A 23,667-nucleotide genomic window follows, 5' to 3' on the forward strand; every position below is an offset into this window, starting at 1 on the left:
ACACTCTTGGATGGGTTCAAATCCATCCAGTTCGACTAGCAAAATTTATATTTATAAGTACATTTAATAAAACCCACAAAAACTTTTGATCCTTTGGGGTCCATTTCTGATTTCATAAGCAAGGCCCCCTGATATGGCACATCCAGACCTTCTCTCAAAATTCTGGGCACCCATCGAGTTCATGATTGTGACACAAACATATTTCTTCCATTCACTTTTCCTAACGGATGGACAGTTAGATTGCAGAGACAGAAGTCTGATCTGTAAAACAGCAAAGGCAGCACAAGTGAAATTGTCCCCCATATTGCCTCGTTATTATTTATTGCACTTCCGGCTTGACCACAGTATAAATGAAGGCAGCAAAGATATTTGGCATTTCAATGTACTGGGCACTGCACAAACCTAGGAAGACAATATCCCTGCCTGAAAGAGCTTGCAAATGAATCTGAAGCAAGACAGGAGAATAATAGGTGGAAACAGCTAAGGGTGGATAAGGGTTACGATAATCAGATTAGTCAAGTGGATGAGTTTTCTATGTGCACAACTTGACCTGCTGTTGCAGCTTGAGGATGGAAGGGCAACTTTTAGCTTTGGAAGGTGAGCTCACTCTCCATGCCCTTTCCGTCCCTGGGCTTTCAAGTGGGCCTGCCAGCAAGGGTAACAATTAGTGCCATTGCTAATGGTGTGGTATGCAACTTGGGTTTCTGTTCATCATCTTTGCACCTTGTAGCCTAACAACTATAAGATACAAAGAACTTCCTGTCACTATCAGACTGGGCTAAATCTGAATGGGCAACTTTCAAAGCCAAAGCTCTGTATGCTGTTATTAATCAGCCTCCTGAAGTGTCCACTGCCATGGACAATGATCCTTTTCTGTGGTCATGGCTTGCAAACTCTCATTTACAAAATAGCTCGCACATAAAGTCTCCCAGAAGGTTCAATAAAGAAATCTGTCATGGCCCAGCTTCTGGACCACGGCATATGGAATACAAGATCAGATTCATTAGTTCCCAAGCCTTCAGTGGGTTCCCCTCTACCCTCTTTAGCAGGAAAAAATATGACATGATTTTGTAAAATAAAATAAAAAAATCAATGTTGATTAATAAAAGTAATTTCAAGAAGCTGCGCCAAAGAGTATTCAATTTCAAATTCATTTCCCCTGCTTAATTGTCTGAGAATGTCTGCGCGATGGTATGGGAATATGAATGTCTTGCCATTTCAGTCCTGGGTGAACCTATCCTTTCTGACAGCAAATGCCTCCTCCAGACCAAGGCTAGTCAAGGGCATCTGACAGGGAATGGAAAGAGGCTGTGGACACTCTATGTGAAAAGCGTTCTTGGGCAGTGACAAAACTCTTCAGAGAGAGAGCATTCTCATTTCCTCTTCATATCCTGCTGAGATGGCTGCAGCCTCAGATGGTGGAGTTGAAGGAGGCTTTGTTCCTCCCGTAAGGTCTTTAGATCTGATGGGAAAGGAGTCTGTCTGCTTGGAGGGCGAGGCAGAAGTTACTGTGCACAGACTGATGGGTCCTGTGGCACAATCAGTCAATGTCACAAATAGGGTGACCAGACAACAAGTGTGAGAAATTGGGACAGGGGGTGGGAGCCTACGTAAGAAAAAGACCCAAAAATCGGGACTGTCCCTATAAAATCAGGACATCTGGTCACCCTAGTCACGAAGCTTGTGCCTGTGACGCCTGTGGGGCTTATGCCTGCAGGCTGAAGAGACCTGTGGGGAAGCTGACTTGAGTGGGGAAGAATTTGAGGTGAAGGGGCAGGCAATCGGAGGGCACATTCAAAAGGAAAAAGGTGCTTTGCAGTTCCCTGTGGTTGGGAAACAGCTGCCAGAGGGGGTCTTGGGTATGGAGGAGGTGGAAGTAGATCCCCTTATGTAACGATACTGGTTCTGGCGGGACCCAACTGAGAGTGCCAATTCAGGACAAATTGCTGAAAGCAGGGCAATTATAGCCCAAGGCTGGGGTTTCTATGCACATCAAGGCAAACCAAACCAGACAGACAGAGAGGACTTTGGTTTTACCCCACTGCCTAACCACAAGTCACACAAGCAATTCCCTTAGACACTTCAGTTTCCCAGTATCACCACCAGTGCTACTCGTTATGGGGACAAATGGTTATGAAAACCAATACCCCAGTAAAAGAAAAACAGTTCTCTCGATCCCAAAGGACCAAGCCCCAGACCCAGGTCAATATACAAACCAGATCTTACCCACAAATCACACTGTTGCCAAAAGGTTTATTCATAAAAGGAAAAAGATATTGATGAGAGCTTGAATTGGTTAAATGGAATCAATTAGATACAGTAATGGCAAAGTTCTTGGTTCAGGCTTGTAACAGTGATGGAATAAACTGCAGGTTCAAATCAAGTCTCTGGAGTGCATCCACAGCTGAGATGGGTCATCAATCCTTTGTTTAGAGCTTCTGTCTGTAGCAAAGTCCCTCCAGAGATAAGAAGCAGGATTGAAGACAAGATGGGGGAGCTGCAGCAGCTTTCTATATTCTCTTGCCATGTGGTCTTTCTTTCTTTGTTCCAAAGACAAGCTGTCCATCACATGGCCTGGAAAAACCTCAGAGTTCTGGCCATAGGCATGTCCCTGCATACCTTGCTGAGTCACAAGGCGTGTCTGCCTTCTTTCAATGGGTCAATTGTATAGCTGATGGTCCTTAATGGGCCATCAAGCAGGCTAGGCAGAGCTGACACCAACTTGTCTGGGGTGTCACCCAGAAGCACAGCATAAGTTTGAAGTACAGACAGTATAGAGTGAGAAAACCTGTATTTGTGCTGGAAATGGCCCACCTTGATTTTCATGCAGGTTGTAAGGAGAGTGGTCACTTTGGATAGGCTATTACCAGCAGGAGAGTGAGTTTGTGTGTGTGGTTTTTGGAGGGGGTGAGAGAACCTGGATTTCTGCAGGAAATGGCCCACCTTGATTATCATACACATTGTGAAGAGAGTGGTCACTTTGGATGGGCTATTACCAGCAAGAGAGTGAGTTTGTCTGTGGGGGGGCGGAGGGTGAGAAAACCTGGATTTGTGCTGGAAATGGCCCAACTTGATGATCACTTTAGATAAGCTATTACCAGCAGGAGAGTGGGGTGGGAGGAGGTATTGTTTCATGGTGTCTGTGTATATAATGTCTTCTGCAATTTCCACAGTATGCATCCGATGAAGTGAGCTGTAGCTCACAAAAGCTCATGCTCAAATAAATTGGTTAGTCTCTAAGGTGCCACAAGTCCTCCTTTTCTTTTTGCGAATACAGACTAACACGGCTGTTACTCTGAAACCAGACAGTATAGAGCCAATATTCATAACTTCAACTATAAAAATGATAGCATAATCATAACCAGCAAACCATAACCTTGTCTTAGAAGCCTTATTTGACCCCCTTTATACAAGATCTGGTGTCACTACAGGACTTTGGTTGCAACAATTATCTATATGGTCCCAGTTCATGTCAATAACGTCACACCTTACTCTGGAAATGGTTTGCAGGGCATGTTCTCCATTTCCAACTCTGCATGTGGCCCTGAGGAGGGCAGGAACGCTATGGAGCTTTGCCACACTCAGGCTGTATCAGTAACGTAGGGGTAATGAGCAGTTTAGCAGCCACACCTGTGTCTCCCCCTTCCCCTGTAGTTGGAAAGAGGGGTAGTACTGTAGTTGCCTCTGTTGCAGGGGCTCCATTCACTTTAAGGGACTCCACTCAGGGGATTACTGAGGGCACGAGTCGAGCAGAGGGAATAGTGGCCCAACAGAGGCATTTTTAAAAATCTGAAGTGGGGTCTTTTGTCTTTCTTGACCCTGAGGTTCCCAGCACACAAAGGGAAGCCCCAGTGCTGACCAGGGAGCACAAAGGCCTGTTGTGAGTGAGCAGCTGAGGAACAGTGACAATAAGTTTCAGAGTAGCAGCTGTGTTAGTCTGTATTCGCAAAAAGAAAAGGAGTACTTGTGGCACCTTAGAGACTAACCAATTTATCTGAGCATGAGCTTTCGTGAAGTGAGCTGTAGCTCATGAAAGCTTATGCTCAAATAAATTGGTTAGTCTCTAAGGTGCCACAAGTACTCCTTTTCTTTTAGTGACAATAAGGAGGAACCTGAGGTGTCTGTTTTCAGCCATGGATCTCTTGAGGCGTTGCCTAGGAAGAAATCCTATGCAACAGTCACAACTGGTCAAGGTCACACTTCTGAGTAAGACTCCTCACAAGGGAGGCACTGCCCTGGGATGCCTCAGCAGAAATATGTGATTCAACTGTGCTCCCCAGGGGGCATGGACAAATGTCCCATGAGGGATTTTGTTGTTGGGACTTTTGTTAAAACCTTTCAGTTTCTCACCTGCACCACTGAAAGCTGTGATACCCCTGCCAGGCAGCAGAGAATTCAGGGTCAGCTTTTTCTCCTAGGGAGAGGTGGAATTTTTCTGGGAGCGGTTTGGAATTAGGAAGGGGACTAGGGATTGTGATGATACAGTAGCCATTTCTTTATTCTCAACTGCTATTAAGCCTGTGACTATTTTTTTCCCACGGTGACAATATACATGACGTGGATGTTCTTCATCGGGCTCCTCATTACGCTAAAGTGTTGCAGCCTCCAGTTAAAGTTTATGACTGATTTAGGGTTTGGAATAGTGAATGTAAAGGCACCATTGAACTTTTCCAGGTAAATGATACAGTGCAACGTCTCCCCAGTATATATTATTTAGATTCTGAGTGGGATTTCTCGGTGTATCATAGGCAGCCACACACTTCTTCTATCCAAGGCTCTACAGAGCATTGTAGCATGGACTGTGGTATAAGGAAGTGCATGCGCTGTGGTACTAATACGCACAAGACTGAGAGCTGCAGGGACTTCATTAGATGCAATGTGTGGGGAAAGTGAACGTGTTTATAGGTGGTGCCCAAAGGCGTGGCACAATAGGGAAAGACGTAATTCCCAGCCTTTCAAGGCCCTTTCCTCCTGCCCTAAGCCAGGGAGCAGAGGATTCCCAGCAGCCCTGTAAAGACTAATGAAAGCTCCCTTTTGAGGGGCAGGGCCTCTCTACTTTTAGGGGAAGGGGTGACCTTGTCCTTTACTGATATCTGATTGGAAAGAGGTCAGGGTGAGGAAGTGAGAACCATTGAAAACAAGGACCATACAGGTGGGGACACAAGCACTGGCATGGGTGGCGAGTGAACTGCTGGCTGGGAGAGGCTAGCCCCCAGCCCCGCCCTTTCCGCACGCCCTTGCCAGAGCCCAGAGCGCCCTGACCGCATCCGTCGGCCCCCCACCCCAAGCTAGTGCCCCAGCCCCACAGCGTCGGGAGGGCAGGCAGTGCGGCCTGAGCTGGGGACACAGCACAAGGGGAGCCACAGAGCAGGAAGCAGGAGGGGGGCCTATGGGCAGACCGTGCGCAGGGCCACACCTGGCTGTTTGGGGAGGAACAACCTCCCCCAGCCTATGATACCTGCCACCTAAAAGCACTGGTAATGTGGGGGAGATTATCAGAGATGACGGGGAGGAGGAAAAAGAGAAACTGGAGAAAGAACATCCACAGGCACAATTGGTTATGAAGGAATCCCAGTCACCAGGGAGGGACTGGCAGGCTATGGGTACGGCAGAGCCTGTGGCTGGGGAGCAGATTTCAATGTGTTCAACCTCAGGAATGGAAGAGTTTGTTGAAGTCACAGGGAAAGAGAGGATCCATGGAGAACTCAGAGGATAACTGTGGGTGGCTGTAACGATGCCTCAGTTCCTACCTAACACCACTGGGTATGGTAGCCCCTCTAGCATCCCAAACAACTTCCTTTTGAAGCAGCCCCTCACTTCGAGGGCACCTGGGCCACCGGGCAGAACCTCTTGTCCCCATGGATACACTCAAGGGCCATCCTTGCCCCCACGATCAGCCTATGAGGCTTCACCAGCCCCCTCTGGGGCTCCCCCTTTTTCTCCGTGCCTTTCTCAGAAAAAGGTTCCACCTCTTTCTTCTCCGACTCCTTGTCTTTACGGGGTCAGTCCTCCCTCCGGGGACCCTCTGCCTCAATATATTCCTTGGTCAACCTGACCGCTGCTTCGACGGTGACAGGCTGGTGATGCCTCACCCAGACGCATATGTTCTCAGGGAGGCTCTGCAGCAATTGTTCTAGGACCAACATGTCCATCATTTTGCACCACTGTGCGTATCTCCGGCCTCAGCCAGCATGTGGCCCAGTCCATTAGTCTCTGGGCATATGCCCAGGGCCGCACCGCCACCGTCCATTGGGCTGCCGCTCCATCGACAGGACCACCTGGTCTAGAATGGCCATCCTCACTGCCTCATAGTTCTGGGTTTGTTTGTCGCTCAAGGCCATATAGGCCACTTGAGCCTCTCCTGTCAGATAGGGAGCCAGTCGGAGGGCCCAGGTTGCCCTCTCCCACCCGGCGCCCGTGGCTACCCGCTTGAAGGTCCCAAGAAAGGCATCCGGATCATCTGCCTGGCTCATTTTACAGAGTCCCCAGCCCGGCATCCCCTCCTGCACCACTCTTCGCAGGAGCTGAGGTTGCACACCGGTCTGCTCCTGCATGAACTCTCGCAGACTCTGCTGTTGCTCTGCTTGCCAGGTCCATAAGGCCTGTTGCTCGGCCTGGTGGGACTGCTGAAAACGTTGCAGGGCCTGCTGCATCTGCTCCTGCAGTTTGACCAGCCATTGCAGGGTCTCCTCCATATCCAGGCCGCCAACCACGTTCACTGGCTCTCAAATCCCGGACAAGCCGACACGTGTAACGAGGCCTTTGCTTGGCCCTCACACTATGGGACCCCTGTGCCCACAAATCAGCCAGAGACCTCCTCTGGGTGCAGTCACCAGCGCCCTTTATTTACAGTGTCAGCTCCCACTGCTATTTACAGACTGCTCCAAACTAGCACCCTGGGGGACAGCAAGCTTCTCCAGCAAGCAGGGATGTACAGTCCTTGGTTCCTCCCTTTCCTTTCTCCTGGCCCTCTCCCTCCCCCTTTTCACTTCCTTCCTGCCGGCCCTATATAGCTCCCTGGCTAATGAGGCCCGCAGGTGCTTCCCTTCTATCAATTAGGCATGGCATACTCAGCCAGCCCCAATTAATGCTTCTTAATTGGAGCTGGGCTAACAGAAGGCTGGCTCAGGACCACCTGGCCAGCACGCTGTTACAGTGGCCTACAACTGTCCGAACCACACAGTATTTTCACAATTGAGACCGAGAACAGATTTTCTCTCTTTGGCGCTGTTGCAGATGAGGGAGAGCAGAGAGGAGCTTGTGGACACGTTACAAGCCCATTGACTGGGGGAAAGGTATCCGAGAATTATTAGGCTTGAGCAACTTCAGAAAGAAGCATCAGAGTTGGGATGAGGATCTAGGGACTCAGGAGACCCCCCCGGGGGAGAGTAATGAACCAGTCAACACGTAAAAAGCGGCTAAAGAAAAGGAAAGAGGTGAGAGAGAGAGGGGTAAGTCAAGGGGTTTAGTAGTAGTGACAAGGCAGTCAACAAGGCAGGGATTGCAAGTGCCTGTGACAACCTGAGCCTTTGTGTAGATAATATTGAAAATTGCAACTTGAATGTGCACGCCATCCTGAGCGTGCAGCGGAGGCCAGGTGATCTTTCAGTTTTTGAGAGGCAGGATTTGAATCTCGTGGGGTTCCAGGAAACAAATCTGTTGTTCTAGGCATGATGTTTTGGGAGCTCAGAGGGATTCAAAGAGAGGACCATCTTTTTGGTGCACGGGACCTGATATGTCTGATGAAGTAAGGGTACTGCTTTATACATATTCAATATCGCCGCAGAGGGTGATCGAATTGCAGCCAGGAAGGAGGTCGTTAGTTGATTTCTGTTATTTGGGTGTGAGGTATAGTCCTATGTCACCATCTGCGTCTGAAGCGGAGGAAAGCTCTTTCTATAGAGGTTGCTCCGTTTTTACTGCTGTCATGACAGTTGTGTTTGATGAGATATTTTAATTAACTGAAGTGACTGACAGAGCGAAGCAACCTAAAGGGTTATGAGGGGATGAAACTTACTTACGAGCAGTGAGTGATGCTGTTGGGCTAAACGATGTTTATGAGCATCCTCATTTAAGGGGGAAGGTGGCATTTACATTTTTAGAGGGGAATCGGGTAGTCAGTTGGACAGGGTGTATGTAAAAGCTACCTCAATTACCGGACCATGTGCAATTTAGCCCGTAGAGTTTTCTGACCTTTGAACGCCGGGAGTACAGAACAGTGGCCTTTGACCATGGTTACTGGAAATTAAATACTTGTTTACTTATTAGTTTAGTGGGAGTTAGAAATGTTAAAGGCATCTTTATGGAATGAGAAACAGTTTGGGAGTTTTACACATGCCTGATGGAATGGTGGGAATGGACACAGGAGACTGGTGACCGCTCGAGGACATCTGTAATAATCTGATTACAAGCATTATGTAGCATTGCAGAACTATTTGAGCTTCATAGTCAACTGCAAGCTGGGGAACACAGGAAAATAAGGGTCTCAGAGGAAGTTAAGAAGGAAATATTTCAATATGAAAGGAGAAATCTGGAATCAGAGAAATTTGCAAAGGACTTTAGGACAAAAGGTGGGGCAGCTTCCTCTGATATATTTGCAGAATGTAAGGAAAAGAAACTGCAGCAAGTTGTGGTGGGGTTACAGGATCCTAGCTCTGGGCAGGTCCCTGGGGACCCTGCTGGCATGTTGATGATAGTTCAAGAATATTACAGTGAGCTCTTTCTGGGACAACCCATTCTTTGTTTCCGGCAGCTGGAGTTTTTGGATAGTATTGCAGGATTGGTAGATGAGGAACAGGACTCACTTGTGAGGCCATGAAAGGATATGGAGGTTCCTGCAGCTAGCTTGTCACTGAAGAAGGGAACTTCCCTGGGAGTGGACAGGTTGACTGAAGAATTTTATCAGAAGTTTATGGATTCTCTCTCTCTATGGTGCTGTCATCTGCCTTCAATGATGCCTTGACTAGAGGCTCATTGGAATTTTCCTTTTATGAAAGCCTTTTGACTTTTTTGGCCAAAAAAAAAAAAAAAGGATTTGGAGTCTATGGGCCTTTTGAACATGGATTACAAAAATTTGGTTTTTATTCTAGCAAAGAGATTGGGGAAAGTAGCAGGGAAATTATTGCATCCTAGTCAATCTAATGCAGTTAAAGGTCACACAGTGGCAGACATTTTGCGTTGTTTGTGGGAGGTATTTGAAATTGGGCAGTGGGAGAATGGAAAGGTTATGTTTTGACCTTGTATCATGCCAAAACTTTTGATCAAGTGAACTTGTCTTAATATGGTATTCCTCCACAGTTTATTAACTGGCTGCGGGTCTTGCACGGTCATGCACTGTGCATCCCTTTGTAAATGGGTGGAGTGGAGAGGCTATACTGATACATGCTGGGGTCAGGCAAGATTGTCCCTTGAGTCCATAGTTGTATTGATTTACTTGGGACCCTTTTACTGTGGGCTATAGATGGTAACAGGGGATTTCAGGGCTTAAATGAGTGGATTACGGAAGAGATGAATTTCACTCTATCAATACAAATTTTCACCCATGTGGATGACATCACAGTAGTGGTGGGTAGTACCAAAGACAGGGACATATTTTTGGACACCTTACATAACTCTGCAGGAGGAGCAGTCATCAATATGAAGAGCAAGGCTTTGTGGGTGAGGATTTGGGGGTGCTCTTTTGCTCTTCCAGAGACGTTACAGATTGTGACCAAGCCCTCCCAGAGCTATAAATATTTTGGGATGCCCCTTCAGTGGTGATTCAATAATCGAGTTGTACTGGAAGAAGTAGTTTGCCTCCTGCCAGGCTAAGGTGATGAGGTGGAAGAGATGGACCCTGAAATTGCAAAAATGGTGATGTGAATTAAAACATTCCTGTTACCTCTTTGCATTTATGTGGCATTTGTGATTCCTCCTCCCGGAAAATTGTTGGTCATATTGACAGGGTTATTTTTTCAGATGCTCTAGGACAATAAATGTATCCCAGTGAAGAGGAGTATAGTCTACCTGCTAGTTAAAAAGGGGGGCAGGGGTGGTATACCCTGAAACGTTCTTGATGGTGTAGATTTTGTGTTTTTAATTTTCAAATGATTCCTGCAGCTGTGAGTAGAGGGTGGCCACTCATTTTCCAGCATTACTGGGAAATTTCACAGGGGAAGAAATGGAATAACTGGTAGGGAAAAGGGGATGAAGGCCCTAAAAAGATATTATTTTCTGCAACAGCCTCTCAGGCTCCCTCTTTCACACAGCTTGCTTGAAGGTGCATTTCTCATTGGCATGTTTAAGTGACAGCATACCAAGACGGTTGCTCACAGGTAGAGCTTGCTATGCCAGAGGGTGTATAAGGAAAATTTTTCAGACTGCCATTTAGCAGTACTGAATTGCCCAGGAGATGTTCTCAGTGGGGCATTGTTGTACCTTTGCAAAAAGAGTTCCCTTCAAGCACAGGGATATAGGATGGTGGGTACTTCATGGTAAAGTGTATGTTAGAAGTAACAGCTAAGGGAAGCACTGAGTGGAAAGACTGTCCCCATGAAGCCTTCTCCGGATCAGAGGACACAATGGAGTACTTTTCCTTATTCTGCCCCATTAACATCCACATCTGGGATTTGTGGGCTTCAAAACTGAGAATCCTGCTGTTGCATGGTCAGACTTATGGACAATCGGCTTTTGGACTTTTTCCGACACAAGGACTGAGCATCTGACTGCCTCGATAAAGCAAGGCAGACACATCCCTTGTATTTTCTCTGAGACTCTGGAAGTTGTTAATTCGGTGGCTTTGTATTACCTATGGCATCGCTGCTGTTCAGCCTGTCTTCTGGCACAGAACGATGCACCTGAAACTGTCATTTGCACTGTCTGTGAAGTTATTCCATCACTAGCAACAATGGAGAAAAACTGAATGATTTTGGTGGAATGGAGGCTGGCCTGGGGGCATAAGGCACGGGATTGATCCTCTAGTTTTCAGGACAAAGTGGGTAGGGTAGGATGGAGAGGGTTCAGGTGATTTCTCTTTGTATCTGTGATTTGTTCTGACTGGGACTGTAACTTTTGGGTTTGAAGCTTATATTTCAATAGACATGAAGAGAGAGAAAGAGAGACGGATGGATAGATATACACACTATCCGCAGATAATAAGGCAGCTTCAGAATAAAAGGGCTCGTGGTAGCTAGGAGCTCTTTAAAATCAGTGGCAATCATTGATTTTTTTTAACCCAGTTGATTACCAAAAGTCTGGTCTTTGGTCAGCCTCCTATAAAAGGGGTTCTCCAACTTTTTCCATAGTGAGAACAAGAGCTTGCAGAGATTCCTGGGTGCTACCTCCTCTCATCTTCCCAGTCCTACAGACTTTGCCTGTCTTCCCATTTAAAATCTCACAGACCCCATCTCCCATTCACAATCACTGTGGATCACTGTGCCAGCTTTTGCTTTTGCTTACATGGGAAAATAAAAGAAGGAAAGGGTTCAGTGTATTTTTTAGCTTCTTTTAACACCAAATAGGAGCTGGAAAGAGCCAGCACTATGTGACCAGATGGCTCTCCACGGCACACTATAAAGTGCTCTGCAGATCACACTTTGGGAACTGCTGACCTAGGACAATAATACCTAGAAATTGACCTAAGATGCAAAAATTGGAAGAAAATTTCAACCGCTCCAAAATTTAGGCTGTTCAGATCAGGGTCTTTTTATTCCACAAACCTATAGCAAACTCTGGATCCACATTTGGATTCTGAACACCTCTAAAGTTCAGATCTGTAGTTTGGACTTGGATCCATCTCTAATACTAACTTAAATTTATGTAACACCATATTCCCATTGAAAAAGCCCCAAAGTGATAAACAGACATATAGATAGGAAACATTCCACTATCAGAATTAAGCCACCTCTGGAGTGGACTGAAGCAGATGTCTAATAAGACACAGGAACACTGCACAACAATTTAGGACAGGAAGTGAAGAGAAATACCCTATCCAGTTAGAACTACAGGGAGAAATTAGGTAGGCAGAATGGGAGGGGGTAGCTTTTTATAGGGATTAAGTAGGGGAGAGATCATCAGAAAGCCTGAGATCTGTTCTTGACTGATCCTTGAATGTGTTACTTCCCCTCTCTGTGCTTCACTTTATCCAACCGTCAAATGGATATTACCACTGTCTCCTTTTCTTTGTAAAGTACCTTCAGATCTAATAAATGAAGCATGCTATCAGAATACAAAGTATCATTATTATCACCATTCTCTGTGTAGGAGTTTGGCCAGGACACCAGAGCTAGTATGCTTGAAACAATTCCAGCTGAACTTTATGACCACAAATGGTCAGGACCTTCTTGCAGTAGCTGGATTTTCCTTGAGGTTACAGATTCCCCATCCATGTACTGATCATACCTGACTAAGCTTAGTTTGGTCCCAGCATGAAGTGGTATGGCTATGGGCTTAAGATTGTATGCACTGCTTGCTACATGAAAAATGAGTTTGAAGATGTGTCTCCTAGGCCTCAACATAGCCTTTGATTTGCTTCCTCATCCCCGACAAAGGGCTGATTTGTTGCTTTCAGCACAGGCTGTCAGTTCTTTATCAGATTGGAAAATAATGCTCCAAAGTGTATGGCACAACGACTCTGTCATCTGTCAAGTTGTGCAGGTAGGTAAGGCACCTTGGCAATAAAAAGCTCTGCTGTATTCTAACGATCTTGCTCAGCTCGTCTGTGCAGATGTGGAATAGCCAGAGTGTCTCCAATGGCTTCTCTGGTATGAAATGCTGAAGATGGAAAACATTAGAAAGAGGCAATTGGATACAGTATAATACAGGTGGTGGCGGTGTGGAGGAGGTGATTAGGGGACTGTATCAGAGCAATGTCAGATTGCCAGTGGTCTGCAGTTGTATGTGCACAATACAGACCTTTTTACCATGGTAAAGTAGGCAGCAAAGATTATTTTAGTTCTGGTGGAAGGTACTGGACTGAGCACCCCGAAGACTGAAATCCTCTGTTAACCTTCAGAATGGATACAGCAGGGGGCAGCAGCAGTGCCAAGCCAGTGTGGCTCAGTCCTGAGCTGGAAGAAGGAAACCCCTGTAGGAATGAGGGCATAATACAGATTCTAGGCTCTGGCACCTCTGCTGTGACTGACAAGAAGGGTGCTCATTAGTGCAAGTTAGAGAGATGTGGACATCTGTCTCCTGAGAACTTGTCTGAGATCCACCAGACTTGTTTCACACAGGACACTGAATACCCATCAGATGGAAAAAGCTTTCAGTCGTCAGTGATCGAGTGTAGGATTCATACAAGGTTCATGCACTTGGCAACATTCAGGGCACACCTGGAGTGTTGTGTAGGAGCAGTGCACACACAGCTCCTCTCAAGGGCATGAACCTTGGAATCTCGCCCAGATGACATGAACCGTGCGAAGCCTCCCAGGACTGGGCTCAAGGCCCGAGAGCAAGGAATGCGGTAGATAGAAATTGGTAAATAAGAATGTTAAACAAAGCCAGTGTATTCCTTTTATCTGTTGGAGAATGTAATGCGCGGGGGGAGAGAAAGAATAAAGGAGAGGGTGGAAAGCTGACAGGTCCAGTCTGTTGGCAGACCAGCCTGCTTGCTTGCTTAAAGCTTTGTGCTGTCTTGTCATTGAACCGCAACAACTGGCGCCCAAACGTGGGGCCCTCAGCACTCACCTCGCCCGGCAAGGGTTTCAGACGCGTCACTCATCCGCTTCGCGGATCCCGGTGCGTATTTTTCATTGTGGTAAGTATGGGAAGCTCCCTCTCTGCTTTGCAAGTGCAACACCGCAATGAGCTACAGTATTTGCTGCGTAAGGCTCAGCATGACTGCCCCACTCGAGAACTCACTCTCCTGCTACAGGAGGTGAGTGCCCAATGCCCGTGGTACCCTGAAGCCGGAACCCTTAAGCTAGCGGACTGGGAGCGGTTGGGCCAGACATTGCACAAAGAGCCTCGGGCGCCTGTGCAGGCTTTACATGCCAGGCACTTCTGCCGCGACGCGATACAGCGTGTCACCTCGGAAAGGCCCTCCCTTGCGGGGCTGGTGATCTCGCCTCCTGCAGCCATCCCCCCTCCTGGCGATGCGACACAGCGTGTCGCCTCAGAAAGGCCCTCTCCCGCGCCAACAGAGGGGCTGCCGATCCCACCACCCCCGTCCGCTCCTGCAGCCATCCCTCCCCCTGCTTCGCCCCCAGTGCCTCTATTACCACCGCCTCCCTTGCCTTCCCCACCGGAGCCGGTGTGTGATCACCATCCCCCCGTGGGGCCCCATGCTCCGGGGCCCCCCGGGGGGTCGTCCGCGTCTGCTCAGGGGCTTTCGCTGGTGCAACAAATGGTTCATGCAGCGAAGACTCGCTCAGATATTACAGCAGAGGAGCTGGCTGATCTGGTCTCAGTTTGTCCGGTGACCTGGCAGGACGATGGCCAGGGCAACCAGGTTGCAAACTGGGTCAGTTTGCCCTACTCGGTGATCCGGGAGGTAAAGAAAGCGATTCGCGAGTTCGGCCTGACTAGCACGTATGTACGTGGTCTCATTGAAGGGCTAGGTACTGGGTACTCCCTGGTCCCTGAAGACTGGAAGGCGCTGTTGCGGATGATGCTGACACCCAGTCAGTATGTTATTTGGCTTAGTGAGTATCGGCAGATGGCGGAACGCCAAGCCCAGGTATATAGAGAGCAAGCACATAAAGCTGGGGTTCTGGCCGCCGCCCTGCGGAAAAGCGGGAAGGAGGGGAAGCGTTGTTACCGCTGTGGTAAGGAGGGTCACTTTCAGCGGGAGTGCTGCTCATCGACGGCACCCGCCCGCCCCTCAAAGAAGTGCCCCAAGTGTCGGAAGGGCTATCACTGGGCTAATCAGTGTCGTAGCGGGTCGGGAAACCGCACGACGGGTCCCCCCCGAACCCAGGGCCAAACGGGGGTGTTTCCCACTCAGACAACTGTTCCTCTGCCTTACAGTCCATAGACTCCATGAGGGCGGCGACTGCCGGAAGTGCAGGGCTTGATTTGATTATGCAGGAGGACGCTGATTTTCAGTTGCCGGGGGAGGTCTGCGCCATACCTACACAGGTGACGGGAGTTCTCCCTGCCGGATTTGTGGGTCTGGTTCTCCCTCGCTCACACGCTGGGAAACAGGGTTTTTTTGTCACCCCAGGGGTCATTGACGCCGATTACACCGGCATTATTAAGGTTCAGGTGTGGACCCATCTTCTGCAGTCGCTCCCGCGTGGACGGTCAATTGCACAATTGATTTTAGTCCCCTATCAGGTGCCAGCCGCAGAGGATCGAGCCCGGGGCGGGAACGGCTTTGGATCGACGCTGTCTCAGTTGCCGTCTTACAACACGTCCTCTCCACTTGTTGCTCTAATAATGTCGGTCCGCCCCTCGAAACCTCAGTTAACACTTCTCTTAAATAATGTTCCTTTTACAGGGCTGGTGGACACTGGAGCTGACGTTACGGTGATTCGTGATGCGGAGTGGCCGGTCAGTTGGCCAACAGTTCCTTCTAAAGAGTTGTGGGGGATCGGGGGTAGTAAACCTGGGCGCCAAAGTTTGTCTTGGGTCACAGTCTCTAAACCAGGAGGCCATGCCCTTGCTACAATCCGCCCTTTTGTGCTCCCTGTCCACCTCAATATTTGGGGCCGTGACTTACTTACAAAGTTGGACACCACCCTCGATATTAATATATAATGGCCCCAAACCCTCCCCCACCCACCTTGCCCTCCGCATTACCATTGATATGGCAATCCTTAGAGCCCGTATGGATTGACCAGTGGCCCCTCCCCCTAGAAAAGTTGAAAGCGCTTCATTCGCTAGTGCAACAACATTTGCATGCACAGCGCTTGGAGAGCTCCACTAGTCCTTGGAACACCCCGGTGTTCGTTATTAAGAAAAAATCTGGTGCATGGAGGCTGTTACATGATTTAAGGGAAATAATAAACGCATCCAACCCATGGGCCCCTTGCAGTTTGGGTTGCCAAACCCGAATTTAATTCCTCAAACCGATCAGCTTTGTGTGTTAGATTTAAAAGATTGTTTCTTCACAATCCCCCAAAAGATCCTCGGTTGGTGATCACACAAAAGGTGCCACTAATCGTACATCATCTTAGCCGCTCTCGACCTATTGTTTCAGCAACCACTCTTTTTACTGATGGCTCTCCACATCGCGGTGTTGTCACCTATCAATTAGGTGACCCCCCTCGTTGGCATTCTCGTTTTACGCTGCCTCAGCGTTCCGCGCAGCGCTCAGAACTGGCTGCTGTTATTTTGGCCTTTCAACTTTTTGCTGATTGTCCCTTTAATTTGATCGTGGACACGCATTATGTTTATCAGGTAATTGATCATTTACCCCTTGCCCTCATTACCCCTCAGGTCGATGCGGACCTTCTTCGCCTGTTTTTGTCCTTACAGTATCTCATCACCACTCGTAATTTCCCTTATTTTGTTGCTCATATTCGCAGTCACACCCCTCTGCCTGGGCTACTCACTGAGGGCAATGCGCGTGCCAATCACGCGTTTCGTGGTCAGGTAAATTCCCTTTTTTCTGACCCCATTGAAAGCCATTCCTTTTTTCATCAGTCTGCCTCTGTTTTGGCCCGACAGTTTCACATTCCTGCTGATCATGCACGTTCTATTGTTCGTTCCTGCCCCCACTGTGCCGCTGCTGCCCCTACCTTTTCTTATGCCGTTAACCCCAGAGGTACCGCAGCGAATCAGCTGTGGCAAATGGATGTCATTCACGTGCCACAATTCCGCCCCTATTCGTTTTTACATGTTTCCATTGATACCTATTCGGGATTCCTCTGGGCGACCCCACAGCGTGGGGAAGCCACTCCCAAAGTTATTCACCATTTGCTAGCCTGTTTTGCTGTTATGGGTCGCCCGAGCCAGATAAAAACGGATAATGCCCCAGTCTATTGCTCCACAGCCCTCTCCACCTTTTGTGCCCAATGGGACGTCCGTCTCAAACACGGGATCCCTTATAATTCCACGGGCCAAGCCATTGTTGAACGTGCAAATCACACGCTAAAAACCTTGCTTGACAAACAATTAAAACAAGGGGAGCTGCGTCGCCGAACCTTAGGAGACATTCAGCAACAATTGCATGTCCTTTTGTTTACTTTAAATAATTTAACGCTGAACGCAGATCAGCAGACCCCCGCGGATCAGCATTTTCACAAATCCGAGGTACTGGAAAGACCACGTGTCTATTACCGTCAGCTGCCCAATCCGCAATGGCTGGGCTCAGTGCCTTTAATCACTTGGGGTCGGGGATATGCCGCTGTGTCTCTCCCTGCAGGACCGTTGTGGGTTCCGGCCCGGTGTGTGCGACCGGCACTGAAACAGCATGGTGTGGCACCAGGGGCTGTCAAACCCCATACCGGAGTTTCAGCTGACCTTGGAGGAGAACGCGGTGCCTCCCGGGTCGACAATGGCGGGACAGAGACGGAGGAGACGTAGCGTCCCAAGCCAGCCCGTGACATGGGGAGCAGTAAAAGCATTGGTCGCCGCAGCTCAACGAAGACTGGCAGCAAACCAACAGCCAGAGACTCCTGAGACTTTGTTTGTGGCAATTTTCGCCCAAATTACTGCTAATTCTGTACTGATTGTATGCCTTTTGTGCCTGCTATTTCCTGTAGGGGTTGGCTCGGGAGCGCTTCCTCCGTTACGGGCCCGAATGACATATAACCTATGGGAAAGACTGGCTTCAATAGCAAATGTTACCCACTTTTGTTTATTTGATTTTGTAGCAGCTGAAGAATTGTTAGGTACGTGCCTTATTCCAGTATGTCATCACCCTGAGGAAATAGGGAATGAGATGATGCTCGCTGCTTACGCGAACCTCTCTTCCCAGTACTCTAGCATGGCTAATTGGGGCCCGGTCAATTACACTTTACCTTCTTGGGCTTATTTTTTGCTGTTGCTGTGTGAAATGTATTTCCTTTTTGTTAAGGCTTTGTCGAGACCCGCCCTGGCAGGCTCCACGAGTTATGACCTTGTCTGTCCGGGAGTTAATTGGCTTGCAAATGAAAATTGATGGCTACCATGAGATGGCCGAGCACAAATAAACAAAAAAGGAGGGGATGTAGGATTCATACAAGGTTCATGCACTTTGCAACATTCAGGGCACACCTGGAGTGTTGTGTAGGAGCAGTGCACACACAGCTCCTCTCAAGGGCATGAACCTTGGAATCTCGCCCAGATGACATGAACCGTGGGAAGCCTCCCAGGACTGGGCTCAAGGCCCGAGAGCAAGGAATGCGGTAGATAGAAATTGGTAAATAAGAATGTTAAACAAAGCCAGTGTATTCCTTTTATCTGTTGGAGAATGTAATGCGCGGGGGGAGAGAAAGAATAAAGGAGAGGGTGGAAAGTTGACAGGTCCAGTCCGTTGGCAGACCAGCCTGCTTGCTTGCTTAAAGCTTTGTGCTGTCTTGTCATTGAACCGCAACAATCCAGGCTAGATTCACACTAGAAACAGAGCTTTGTCCTATTGCTGCTCCTCTCTGCCATCCAGGCCCTCAGATTTCTTTGGGTCAAATTCATCTGTGGTGTAACTCCATTGTCTTCACTGGAGATACAGCAGGAATTAGTTTGTCACAGTAGGCCAGATTCTGCTCCCAGTTATCTCGGTGTAAAACCTGAGTAACTCTATTGATTTCAAAGGCGTTACACTAGTGTACATGCAAACAGAATTTAGCCCAATAGACTCTGGGGGAGGAGGACTGTCCACTGCTTAGCATGCTGCCCTCTCACCGAGAAGTCATGGTTCCATTTCTTACTCTATTCACCCAGGTTTGTTTCCAGGGGTGGGCGAGCAATGGGGTTGCCCTGGGTGGATGGAGCAGGGAACTTACCCCATATCTTCCCACTGCCAGATACCAGTAAGTTTTGCTCTGATTGGCTGGCCTTCTCTCCCTCCCGCTTGGTCACTGGGGTTGGTGAACCAGAAACATTTTTTTGCCTTGGCCAGCTAAACATCCAGGGCCACTGTTCCAGCACAGACTTTGTGTGTGACCGCAGGCAAGTCACTTACTCATTCTATGCCTCAGTTTCCCATCTATAAAATGCGAGTCGTACTTCCCCAGGGTAAATCCATTCAAGGTTGTGGCAGCCATTACAAGAGCCTAAGACAGATAAACTGATTTAGTTGTCTCTCTGGTGGCCAAAATCAGCGACAATGTTCTGCTTTGGAAGTCGTACCCCCTAGAGTGTTTCACAAAGGCCTCTTCCATTTCCATTTAGAAAAATAAAAGCATACATCATAAGCCATTTGATCTTATGCAGCATCCCTGATACACAGTATAACAAAAGATGCTTGATGCAGCATGAGAGTTATATAGGAGGAAAGAAAAGTCTGAAGGCAAAAGGAAGTGTCTCAGAGGGAGGGAGCTCCATAGCCACGGAGCAGCCCATGTCAAAGAGCAGCCCTCCATTGTAGTAGAAAACCCGGAGGAAAAGAAGGAGAGATAAGGCCAAGGATGGAGTCTCAAATGGGAGGGAGGAGCAGAGGTGGATGGTTAATTGTAAAGAGGGATAACACCAAATTCACTTGTTACTGCTGGGCTTTTATACCAGCAATTATCTAATTGGAATTCATTCTAAAACCAAAGGAACATTTTTTTTTTATCCTCAAAACTCCCACCTGCCTTTCTTACCCCCATTTCAGTGAAGAGAAAGAGAGCCACTCCGGGTTTGTGGGGGAGGTTGGTGTGGAACCAACATGCCGAAAGAATACTACCAGACAATGCCGCTTATCTACAATGCAGTGCCACTTACATGTTTACTGAAAAGAAGAAAGAGATGATTGCAGAGCTAAACATTGGAGAGCAGCCGATCACAATGCTGACAACATTCAAAGAGTCTATTGTAGTGAATTTTTGGAGTCTTTGTCTAAAGATGATAAGCAGGGAAGTAATGAATGACAATTTTCAGAGATGTTTTCAAAAGTGCAAAATTCACAAAACACCCATTTGTCTCTCTCCACTTCTATTCTAAGTCTGATCTTCTTAGGCTTCTGGTCTATATTGGGATTCCGGTCACATGTCTAAAGGTACCATTGTAAAGCCTCTTTACACCGCCAGGGTACACCGCCAGGGTACACTTGTGCAGCATGGTTTTTAGCAGTGCAGCATTTCAGGGCTTGTCTAGACTAGGGAAATTTGCACCAGTGTAGGTACAGTGGTGTAATTACACAAGTGCAACCCCACAACATAGGCATGCTGTGTGAGTGCAAAATGGGGTTTGCACTGAGTGCAACTTGCCTCAGTAACTTAATGGGGTGAGTTGCCACAGTGCAAGCCCCATCTTATGCCAGTGTAGTGCACCACACCGGTGTTTGCAACAGTGTAGTATAATGGGTGTAAAAAAAGAAGAAAAGCCTATTCTAGACAGGGCCCTACTGTAATTTCAAACCAGGGTAAAGCTGGACCACTGTAAACTGTGTCTATGTTAGGGTTTCGCACAGCTAGCTACTCTAGGATCTGAGATCCCATTTAGAAAGGCTCAAGACGTGATTTTCAGTCATTCGTAACTTTCAGAAGCTTTCGCCTTTCAGGGTGGAATTTTCCAGGCCTGTTCTCTGCCCAAGGGAGATTTTCATTTTATTTTATTGAAAGTTTGAGCAAAAACTAGTCAGCAATTTTTAAAAATTAAGAAAAAATACATTTTCCCCATTATTAAAACAACAACAACAAATCAAATCCAGTGTTAGTAGGGAGTTAGCCTTTGGTGAGGAGCTACCCTTATGAATACTGCCTTCTGTTGTAGATCAGTTTGGAGTTAGGAGAATCATATCCCCTGAGATCCAGGGTGTTGGTGAACCAGCCTCATGGCCCCCTTCTGTCCCCTCCCAATGAAACAAATCACCACCAGAAGAATATGCCCTCAGCCTTGTTTCATGGGGAAGCATGTTCAAGTCCTGTTTTTTTAATTATTATTACTGCTCAAAAGAAATGGCATATGCCTAAGGTAGAATGGAAATATCAAAGCCTCAGAACCCTGTCAGCTTCTTAGCTAGAGCGATCTGAGGGAAAACATAGACTCGGGGGGTTACATTTCTCAGCGTGGTCATTCATAACTCCTCCTTAATGCAAAAGCTACAGAACAGCTGCAGTTTAAACGCCTCTGAAAATTCAACCTTTCCCCTAAGAACAAGCGACGCAAGTTGGGTGATGCTAGGCATTATTTTTGCAGCCATAAAGGATTTAATGTCCATGTTAACTGCAGATCTCAATGGTACCTTAACTACAGGGCCCTGGGGGCCTTCTATTATCCATTCCCCACTGCAAAATTGAATGCCACTCTAATATTTGTCAGCTCAGTCACTGCAGTAACCAGTTATGTTGGGCACAGTGATATATGACAGAGTTCTCTAGTGAGAAGACAGAGAAAGCAAAGGGCGACTCTGCCATGTGGCCATGCACCTCAGCAGAAAGCTTGTGAGTCGGCAAAGAGAGACAAATTTCACTTCCCGCGCTGCACTTTATCAAGCTCCATCCCCCTCATCAGCCCTTCCCTGAGGCGTGGATGGCTGAAGAAACTACATTTCAGAAATTTATGTGTACCTGTGATCCCCAAGCTGACTGCAGTAATGAAAGAAGGGGTACCCATTGTTAAAAGCCACTAACTCACTATTCTTCTTAAAGCGGAACATAGTGATCCTCTAAACGGAATCCTTAAGATGAAAGATACAGTATAAGCCAAGCCCCAACCCTCTCCTGGTCACTAAATGATCCCGTGGCAGGAGCAGGGGTGTTAGACCTGGTATCTTGGCCAAATTCCAACAGAGATGTTTACATTCTGCCTTCCTAATTCCTGCCCCCTCCCCCAGATTGAAATGTGAATGGTATTTTTCTTTTATCCTCCAACAAGCATTATGTGGCGATGCACCTTTAAACTGGTGCCGTGTTTGGCCCAAGAGGTGGCTCAGTGGTAGGTGAGCGAGTCTTATATACATTCTGTAAATTGCTTTGGAATCCGTTGGAATAAAAGAGGCTATGTAAACAAAGTTATTATTCTTGTTTTATTACTAATGCAATTTGACTTCAAAGTCTGTTGTCACCGAGCAAGTCTGACAAGCTAAGCAGTAGAGCTGTGGCTTCCCTCCCCTAAAATGTGACAAAGTACTGCCAGAAGGACACTGAATATTTGCAATAATGATTCCTCTTGGAGATGTTTCAGAGTAGCAGCCATGTTAGTCTGTATCCGCAAAAAGATCAGGAGTATTTGTGGCACCTTAGAGACTAACAAATTTATTTGAGCATAAGCTTTCGTGGGCTATAGCCCACCTCTATGCATCCGATGAAATGGGCTGTAGCCCACGAAAGCTTATGCTCAGATAAATTTGTTAGTCTCCAAGGTGCCACAAGTACTCCTATTCCTCTTGGAGATGTGAATCTAGGAACAGTCCTGTGCTTGGAATTTTCCTGGTTTCCTTTGTCAGTGGAGGAAGCATAAGAGTCCATTGCACAAGTGGCAGGTACATTAGGGATTCGTTTGCCATTCTTTGAGGCATCCGGTGCAGCATACAAGATTAGATGGACAAGTGATCACATCTCGTATGGGAAATCCTTTGTTCCTACTGTGTTAGAAAGGTTTTTTAAAAGACAGACACTTGTACATATATGAATAGCATATGCACTGACCACACGCCTAGGATAAAGACTCTCAGTAGTCGTGCTTTAGGGCATCAGTTGAGTTCAGGAAGAATTTCCTTCCATCTCTATAGTAAAGTATGGTGTAGCTGGACAGTTGCATTGTGGGTAACATCTTGGCCCCTTCAAAGCCAATGGGAGTTTTGCAATTGACTTCAGTGAGGCCAGGATTTCATCCTATATGATTTTCCACCGTCCTCCAAAGCATCCATCATCAGCCACCATCAGAGACAGGATACTGGACTAAATTGTCCATGGGCTAATTCTAGTATAGCAGCCCTTGCTTTCCTGCGAAATGCATTCATCCCCGTGGTGGAAAGGCAGCCATTATGCACCAGCAACACTAAACAGCAGGTGAGGAGAAAAAGATTACTGTATGCCATTGGAACTGTGGAGTACTTTAGTTTAGAGGTTCTCAAATTATGGGGTGGGCCCTTCCGGGGGAGGGGCGCGGAATGTATTCAGGAGGGTGAGAAGCTTTAAGGAAAAAATACACTGTGCACATTTTACCCACTGCAATGAATAACTAGCGACACTGATTCCTCCAGACACATCAGGGCCCCAGATGGCGCTGTGCATTTGACTCTCCAGCGAGACAGCCAAAAGGAGAGTAGTTAGTGCTACCCGTACTGGCTAGGTTCTGAGGTGGACATTGGCACTGGACTGTGATCCATCAAGCTCATTTCTTCTATTACTCAAACAACCTCCAATGGTCACTCTACACCCTGGACTGAATTTGATCCAGTGGCCCACAAGTGAAAGTCATATAGCTTTGGTCACCTTCCTGTGATTTCGGAGGAGATATGATTGTTCAGCTTCCAAGGGAAAGATTTGCAACGGTTCAGCAGCCACAACTGAGGCCACATTTTCAAAAGTGCCCAGCATGCAACATGCACCCAAAATGCTGAGCAGTTTTGAAAATCTGACCACTCGTTTGGTACCAATGGGAGCTGAACACTGTTGAAATTTTGTCTCAAGAGACCAGCCAAAGATTGAGATTGCTTGGGCCAATATTGTAAATCCT

This window comes from Natator depressus, chromosome 3, assembly GCF_965152275.1.
Source record: "Natator depressus isolate rNatDep1 chromosome 3, rNatDep2.hap1, whole genome shotgun sequence".
Lineage (NCBI taxonomy): Eukaryota > Metazoa > Chordata > Testudines > Cheloniidae > Natator > Natator depressus.